Source organism: Macrobrachium rosenbergii, chromosome 4, assembly GCF_040412425.1.
Source record: "Macrobrachium rosenbergii isolate ZJJX-2024 chromosome 4, ASM4041242v1, whole genome shotgun sequence".
In the NCBI taxonomy this organism is placed as follows: domain Eukaryota; kingdom Metazoa; phylum Arthropoda; class Malacostraca; order Decapoda; family Palaemonidae; genus Macrobrachium; species Macrobrachium rosenbergii.
Window position 1 is genome coordinate 17,504,044 of NC_089744.1, and position 8,668 is coordinate 17,512,711.

Consider the following 8,668-nt stretch of genomic DNA (forward strand, 5'->3'; position numbering starts at 1 on the left):
TTTCTATCACCTCACTTCTTAAGATACATAAAAGTCCAACGCTAAAGCCTGTGTTGTAGTAACCATCGACAGTCACAGTAACTTTAAACTTATAGTCATAAGCAACAACCACTCCCAGGACAAATTACACTATCATTATTGAAAATTTGCTGCCTGCTCAACTTTTTTTACAATTATAACCCTTACATAGCAATTTGGACTAGACTCAACCCCGAAAGATCTTTAAAATATTTTTTCTCTGCGGTATCTCTATTATCACTAGTCACCTTTACAAATGTTCTCAGCAAAATGCGTTCTCCAGATCATAAGGAAGTGATCTTAATTATTCCTGTCATCAGGGGGATCAAAATACAATATGACTTTGCTGAATAGAAGTTTAAATTTGCATAGACTATTGCAAGTAAACACCAAAATTAGAGGTTAATAAACTAGAATCTCTACAGAATTAACCATTATCTCAGTTACGTCTTTTCTCATATCAATTTCCCCATCTTACTTCTGTTAATAACCAACCAATCAGTAACTACCATTCCCTTTATTTCATAGGACATTCTTGTCTTTCAAGGAATAAAAAGTCTACCCCATCAAATGACTTTTGGGGTTAAAGAAATGGACAAAGGTTTACAGACATATATATTAAGATAGTCTTCATACATGTAAATAGTATTAGTCTTCATACATGTAAATAGTATTAGTCTTCATACATGTAAATAGTATTACATATCCAAAGTCAGATTAAAAGACTTAATAGTAGGTAGAGAACAGCATCTAAGTTCTAGTTGTCTGTGTAACCGAATTTAGAATACTTCGAATCCTCACAGGGTATGCACAGCGTCTACAAGAGCTCTAGTCGACAGGGTAACCGAATTTAGTGCGCTTCGAACCGTCACAGGACATACATAGCGTTGAGTTCTTGTTGTCTGGGTAACCGAATTCAGAGCGCTTCGAATCCTCACATGATATTCAGCCTTAACGAAAAGGCGTTGCTTTCCATTAGTATTAGTGTCGATGTTATGGTTTGCTGCAGCTACACCAAGAGCCTGTGCATAATAAAAGTTTGATTTTTAGAATACACTAAAAGTTTCCATGACATAACCTACCATCTTAAAAGTGAAAATAGCCTGTTCAGTTAGTCCCAGCAGCTATTCTAAGGTTATTATAATACTATATCGTATAATTAAACTATCCCATTAACAATCCCATGTACTTTCATTGTTTCTTCAAACTGCCATCAACTTTCACATTAACATTCCTATATCTTACTACTATTGTTCCTTCAAACTCCCAAAAAGACAACAGGATAAGAGTGCCATCCTTTAAGATATTTAATAGGGCACCAATCTTAAACAACCGCATCTAACTTTGGTGCTACATAACTATGAAAGGTGCCATGCAATGCAAAAACTACTATCTGGCAACCTTCGTCCTTCAGTATATAGTCTTAAGGGAATGGAAACTGCACAACCCCACGGGCCGAAAAATTAAAAGTTGGGGAATTCAGAATAAGAAAGGGGCTCCCGAAGCAAGCTTCGGCGCTGGAGGAAAGTTGCGCTGGAGAATGTTAGATGAAGGTGGGGGTTAATGAAAATATGCAATGCAATCTGAACTGTTTTTCCTAACATGAAAGCTTTGCTTGAAGTGTAAGAGGGGGGAGGGTGGTGGTGTTGAGCGCATTGACGGAACAACGTTAACAAGACAGCAAAAATTTGAATTACAATTTCCACTAGTTACCAGCCTATTAAAATACCTGACAAGTCCACATCAGTGTCAAAAAAATTCTTTAACATCCCAAGACCTAGGCCTCTTAGAAAATAATTATGATCCACCTATTACCAGTCTAGTTCCCATTTACTAGCGGGAATGAAACTAAATTATAACAGTATGTCAAGAGTTACCCTACCCTATTCTCAGCTCCACTAATACATTCAAACTTACATCTCATGACCAAACAGAGCTCAAGTACTGTAATACCCTCTGCTATTGATAACTTGCACTGTCAAATGTCTCCCCAGGTCTGACTATGGCGTTTTTTACCCCAGTCTATTCCCAACATCCTTAGGAGATAGACTTTAGCATTTATTACCTTTACCCTAACCCCTCCATCTATATAAAATAAGCACGTTCTTCACACTCTTCTAGCCTATTCTAACTTCCCATTAAGTCCTAGCTACACAAAAACCATCAACCTTGCAGTTCTAACCTAAGAAAGTTGGTTGGTTTGAAATCCCTGTTGTGCAAGGTGACAAAGTCACCATGCTCGTTTTTGAACTTCCTGTTGTGCATGGTGACAGTCACCATGCACAACATTAAAGTCCACCTTTGCCAGGCAGGCGGCACCGCCACCCCGGCAAAGGTGGACTTCGGAAGTGACCAAAGAAAAACTCAACTCGCACGCAAAACTCAACTCGCACGCAAAACTCAACTCAAAAACTCAACTCGCGAAAACTCAACTCGCGACGCAAACTCAACTCGCGACGCAAAAACTCAACTCTCGCACGCCAAAACTCAACTCGCGACGAAACTCAACTCGCAAAACTCAACTCGCACGCAAAACTCAACTCGCACGCAAAACTCAACTCGCACGCAAAACTCAACTCGCACGCAAAACTCAACTCGCACGCAAAACTCAACTCGCACGCAAAACTCAACTCGCACGCAAAACTCAACTCGCACGCAAAACTCAACTCGCATAGACGCATAAAACTACGCAAAACTCGACATAAAACTCAACTCGCCCATAAAACTCAACTCAGACGCAAAACTCAAAACTCAAGACGCAAAACTCAACTCGACGCAAAAAACTCAACTCGCACGCAAAACTCAACTCGCACGCAAAACTCAACTCGCACGCAAAACTCAACTCGCACGCAAAACTCAACTCGCACGCAAAACTCACACTTTAGCTGCTGAAATAATTACTAGTGCTTTAAAATTAGTCAGCTAAAAAAATTCAAAGTTCCAAAATACAGACTTTCTAAAAAACAAGACTAGCTGAAATTACAAGATCATACCACAAGACAAGTTGAAATATAAAAAAGTTTAAATCTACTAGATTTACTCTACAAACTTTCAAAAATAACCTTCCACACACATTACACTTACAAACTTCCACACACATTACACTAACTTTTGATGCTAATATATAACTATAATAATCACAAAAATTAAATACTTGAAGTTCTGAAGCTGAAACAAATGCTAAAATTTCTTGAACTGTTCAAAGCTAGGAAATTCTAAATTTTAACATTTGGAATATCAAGAAAAAATTCTCAAAACTAAGGTTTTGAATCTGAAAGAATAAACCAAATGCATTACAACTAAGCCTAAACTTAAAATGAAAACTCACGAGTTTTGATTGTGAAAAAACTAAACTAAAAAAATGTTAAGAGGGTTGCTCAAGTCACTCAAGTCACTCAACTAAAATGCTTACTCACCCATTAATCCTGCTTAGTCATAAGGTATCGGTACATCCAAGACAATTCAATAACTCATTGTGGCACTCTTATTTAACGACACACTCACCTGAAATGAGAAAATTACATATATTAAAGCCCAAAATGTTCTAGCAAGTTGAAAGCACCAAAGGCTGACTATTGGTTACAATCAACTGGGCCATCTGATAAGTTTTAAAATACTAAGACATGGAGCAGCAAGCGAGGCTTTATAAACACTGATAAGTATTACAAGTTCATTGCCACTTGCGCCTACAATAAGACTTTTAAATCAACTTAATATACCCCATATTAGGAAGGCTATGGTAATTGAGTTAGGCCTCTAATCCTCAAACTTTAAACCCTATTGCACCGTAAGACTTGCTCTATTGCAGTATAAAGTTAAAATGAAAATATTCTTTGCACTGCACGAGTTTGCTAGTATGGTTCAAAGTGCATAGAATTGCCACTAAGAGCAGTCTAGTTCAAACTATAATAATATATAAGCTTCGAAACTACGTCTTAAATACCATGTAAAGGTAGTCTACAACAATACATAACAGTTTGAACAGTTATTGTAGGAATTTGCAACAAAGAATCGAAAATACCAATATTTCAGGATACAAAACCCGCAAACGGAAAACTTTCATATGACAACTGTGTCATAGCTCAAGTACAACAATCTAAATATCTAAAATATAAAACGCAAAACTGGCAATAGTATCCACTCGCCAACCCAACAAACCTTTAAGCACGTCTTCACGCCTAAAATCTTGCAAAGTCTATTCACAAAACGACTTATCAGAGAAAGTGCTCAAGCTCCTCTAGACCTCAAATGAATATTGTAAACAGAAGACATGAAAATAAAGCAAATAGGCGGTTTGAACATAGAACAAATTACGAGTCAAGCTAGAGAACAATTGTACACTGCGCACAAAAACTATTTAACAAAATACCGCCTGAAGTGAAGATCACAAAAGAAAGCAAATTTAAAAAAGAACTACTCTCCTATCCTGCAAGAGCTACGATACTGACGAGAAAACACAAACACTTATAAAATATAAGAAACGCCTTACTTTGAAAACGTACAAGCGCCCGTCAGAGAAGGAATCATCCCTGCAGAGGACTATACACGAAACCAAAGTGAAATCAACGATCCTCCAGTACAGTAAGGCAGATATACCAAACTCAAATGACCGAGAAAGTCGAGTTAGTATCAACGAAACCTGCCTTACCAAGCTGGAGACTCAACAACACTGAAACAAGCTGTTCTTGAGGATAACAGCCAACGACCGCTGCAACTGCCTGTTTGTGGGACGCCACTTCATCGCCCTTTCGCCACCGAAGAAGTTTAAGGCGATAATCAGAAAATCGACAGAAATTATTATTATTATATTATTATTGAGAGTTGCCGGGCACTCTTCCTTTTTAGCGAACTACCCCTATTATGTATCAGTAGTTAGCCCATCTGAAAATAATAATAATAATAATAATAATAATAATAATAATAATAATAATAATAATAATAATAATATTATTATTATTATTATTATTATTATTATTATTATTATTATTATTATTATTATTAATGAGATTTGACATTTACTCTTCCTTTTTAGCAAACTACCTGAATTATGTATCGGTGTTTGGTCTTTATCTGGAATTATTATTATTATTATTATTATTATTATTATTATTATTATTATTATTGCCGTTGTTTTCAGCAGTGCTTGGGCGCAGAGTTCATGAATATTACTTTTTACCAGCGTACTTAATTTAGTATACTGTATTGTGTTCATCTTATCGTTCATCGTATATGGCCCGGAGCTGAAACAAACGATATTATTATCATAATATTATTAGTTAATGCAACATGGGGTCACAATGACATGGTCATAGTCAAAAATAGTATAGAACACTTTTGTTAAGGTGATTCAACGGTGAGCTTATCAACTCGCACCGATGAATGCAAGGCAATTTTTATAATTAAATTTATTATTACTAATAATAAAGGTGAGTAGGTTCGTAATCTGCTACGGTAAAAGGCCACATTCAGCGATTTGCCATATGAATTCAAGGCTTGCGGTGATAAATATATTACAAAATTTTGGGGAAACTGAGAAGGTAGGAGGACAAAGCGGCATTAAATAAATCATTTATATCTGTCGTAAGTGATATAATTAGCGGCTAATTCGAACAGTGGTTAATGAATTTACTGAAACCAGATCATATTGTTCGATCATCGCCTGATATTCGAATCCTGTTTCGATGGTATTAGGTGGAGCTATGAAAACTTATCAAGATTATACATATATATATATATATATATATATATATATATATAAATATATATTATATATATATATATATATATATATATATATATATATATATATATATATATATATATATATATATATATATATATATGTGTGTGTGTGTGTGTGTGTGTGTGTGTGTGTGCGCAAATGCATATGTGTGTGTATGTGGTAGGTGGAGCTCTGAAAAATATGATCATGTGATTATATATTATATATATATATATATATATATATATATATATATATATATATATATGTGTATATATAGATAGATAGATAGATAGATAGACAGAGATTAAGCCACCAACATACTTTAATATCCAGTTCACTACGCCTCGGAAATAACAACTTACATCCAAGAGGAATTATGATTAATAAATGTTTCGTCACCAGTTCTCAGGAGAGGTATAAGTTGACATCGACTCTGCTGTACAAGCCTGTCGAACTCAGGTTTTGTACTTAGAATCGATATCAACCCATCTTCACCATGATAGCTGATTGGTAAATTTGTAACGCAAGGCTAATTATGACTGTCGAGTTTGTCTTATACACCGAGGGTTTTTCTCATATTCACAAACATTAGGCCATAAATATCATAAAATATCCAGTTCACTACATTAGGTGGAGCTCTTTAAAAAAAAAAAAAAAAAAAAAAAAATATATATATATATATATATATATATATATATATATATATATATATATATATATATATATATATATATATATATATATATATATATATATATATATATATATATATATATATATATATATATATATATATATACATATACATATATATATAATGCCCACACAAATATTTAGCCACAAATATCGTTTATTGTCTAATTCACTATACCTCACGAATAGCTTACAACCAGAAGAATTATAACTGATAAGTGGTTCGTTACCAGTGGTATTCGAAACGTTGCTTTATTTAGAAACAATGTCGTACTTTTGACCATGGGTGATGTGCAGTGACTTTTGACCACTGACCCATCAAGAAAGGTGTAAGTTGATATCAACTCCGCTGTATAGGCATAATTCTTTTATTTTGATAGACATTAATAAGAGCATTCTCTACGATTCTTCGATATGAAAGCAGAAGGGTAGTCAGGTTCGACGTCCCTATAGACATGTTCTTAATGCCTCTACGCAGGGTAGTTTTATTTCGCTGGTATATCCCTTATTTTGTTATGCCCATTGGTTTGAAAAGAGATCTATCTTACTGGCTTGGTTGACGGCTTTTCCGCCGTCATAGTGAGGCAGCTGGTTGACTTTACAGATGAAATCGACTCCTTTGTCTATGTAACCGTCAGAACAGGTTCCTGGTCCTCTGAGAAAAAAAAATTACACTGATACCTCAGTCTTCATTGATATTGCAATGTCGTGATAACTTTAGGAAATGAATGCAGGAAATAGAGAACGCTGGTCTTCTGTAGACGTTGAAACTGTACTTGAATGATTCCCTATTGATATATCTAAGAAGGCTAGTTCCTGTCCTTTTCTCATTTAGTTTTGAACGTAATGCTTGATGTGAATTAATTTTGCTGCAAATAGATACCAAAATCTTCTCAACTGTTATTCCAGAACGTTAAAATGTCATCAACGTGTCGCACCAAAAACCACTTTGGGACTGAGTCATTAAAGTACATGCAGACATTGGCTTAAAGAGGAATAGAATAGCAGGCTGCCTATTCCACATTAAAATCTTTGTAAACCCTTCAGTTAAAAGAGGGCATGTTATTGGTTACACGGAGCTTGATTAATTTAACTTATTTTCACTGCCCAGAGGAAATAGGTCTTCGTAAGGAGTTGATTTTTTCCCTTATGAAGTTCAGGATGTCGTTTACAGGAACCTTTGTGAATAATGATTCCGCGTCCTGGCTTATGAGCGTTATGACGTTCACTGTAATATTTAATTTATGGAATTTCTGAATAGAGTCCTCTGCGTGTTTTATAAACAACCTAGGAAATGTGTCAACAAACCCGCTAAGTTTCTGATAGAGTAAAAATGAACGAGACTTAATTTCACAAAACTGGAGTCAGAGAATGCCTTTCTTGTGGGTTATGGCGAGTCCGTAGAAACATGGTAAAGAGTTGTTGACGAATCCAGGAAAAAAAGTCACAGGTAAAAAAGTCAAAGAAAAAAAGTCATGCTTAGGGCGCCGATGCTGACCGAGTAGGACTTCCCCTAACTACTGAACAAGATAATCACGACGATGTAAACTATATTGACCGGAGACCGTTGAGGATATGGAATCGATAGTCACAAAATTTATACTTGTTAGGCAACTATCCATAGCAAATCAACCTCAGAATTACCTTATAACTACTGAATCTTCATTTTAAGATTGATTAATCCTGACTATTTTAATATTTTCATTGTATATATGAAGAAGTATGTTTGGAAACATGCGAAAGCTCATGTTATTATTACATTGGCATATGTATATACAACTATGGATTTCGTAATCACCATTAATTCTTTAATATTTTACTATTACATACCACTATAGCCTCCTGAATGAACATACTCGACAAAAGCCGAGGAAGAAATACCAATGAGGTTTATGCCCAGGGAAGGTGAAAGCCAACAGCTGGCTCTATATGTATATTTTTATATATACTGGATATATATGCACACTAAAACAAAGGGGCTACCAACAAGTCTCATAAGTCATAAAATACTTAGCTGCTATCAGCTGAGCCACTGTTATGTTGGGATTTCATTAAAAACATGTGTCATGTAAAGGTGTGAAGTCTGCAAAGTATATCCTTAGTTACTATAAATATATATATATATATATATATATATATATATATATATATATATATATATATATATATATATATATATATATACTAGTATATATATAGTATATATATCTAAAAATCAGTAGAAATAATAAT

General features: G+C 34.7%; 1 long non-coding RNA gene across 1 annotated transcript; it reads right to left on the reverse strand.

Annotated features, from left to right (window-relative positions):
* Window positions 1–618: 618 nt before the first annotated feature.
* LOC136838344 (uncharacterized) lies at window positions 619–4,629 on the reverse strand. Its single transcript, XR_010852948.1, has 3 exons — window positions 4,508–4,629; window positions 3,435–3,522; window positions 619–1,040 (listed from the first exon to the last, which is right to left on the reverse strand). It is a non-coding gene; the product is annotated as an uncharacterized lncRNA (long non-coding RNA).
* Window positions 4,630–8,668: the final 4,039 nt, after the last annotated feature.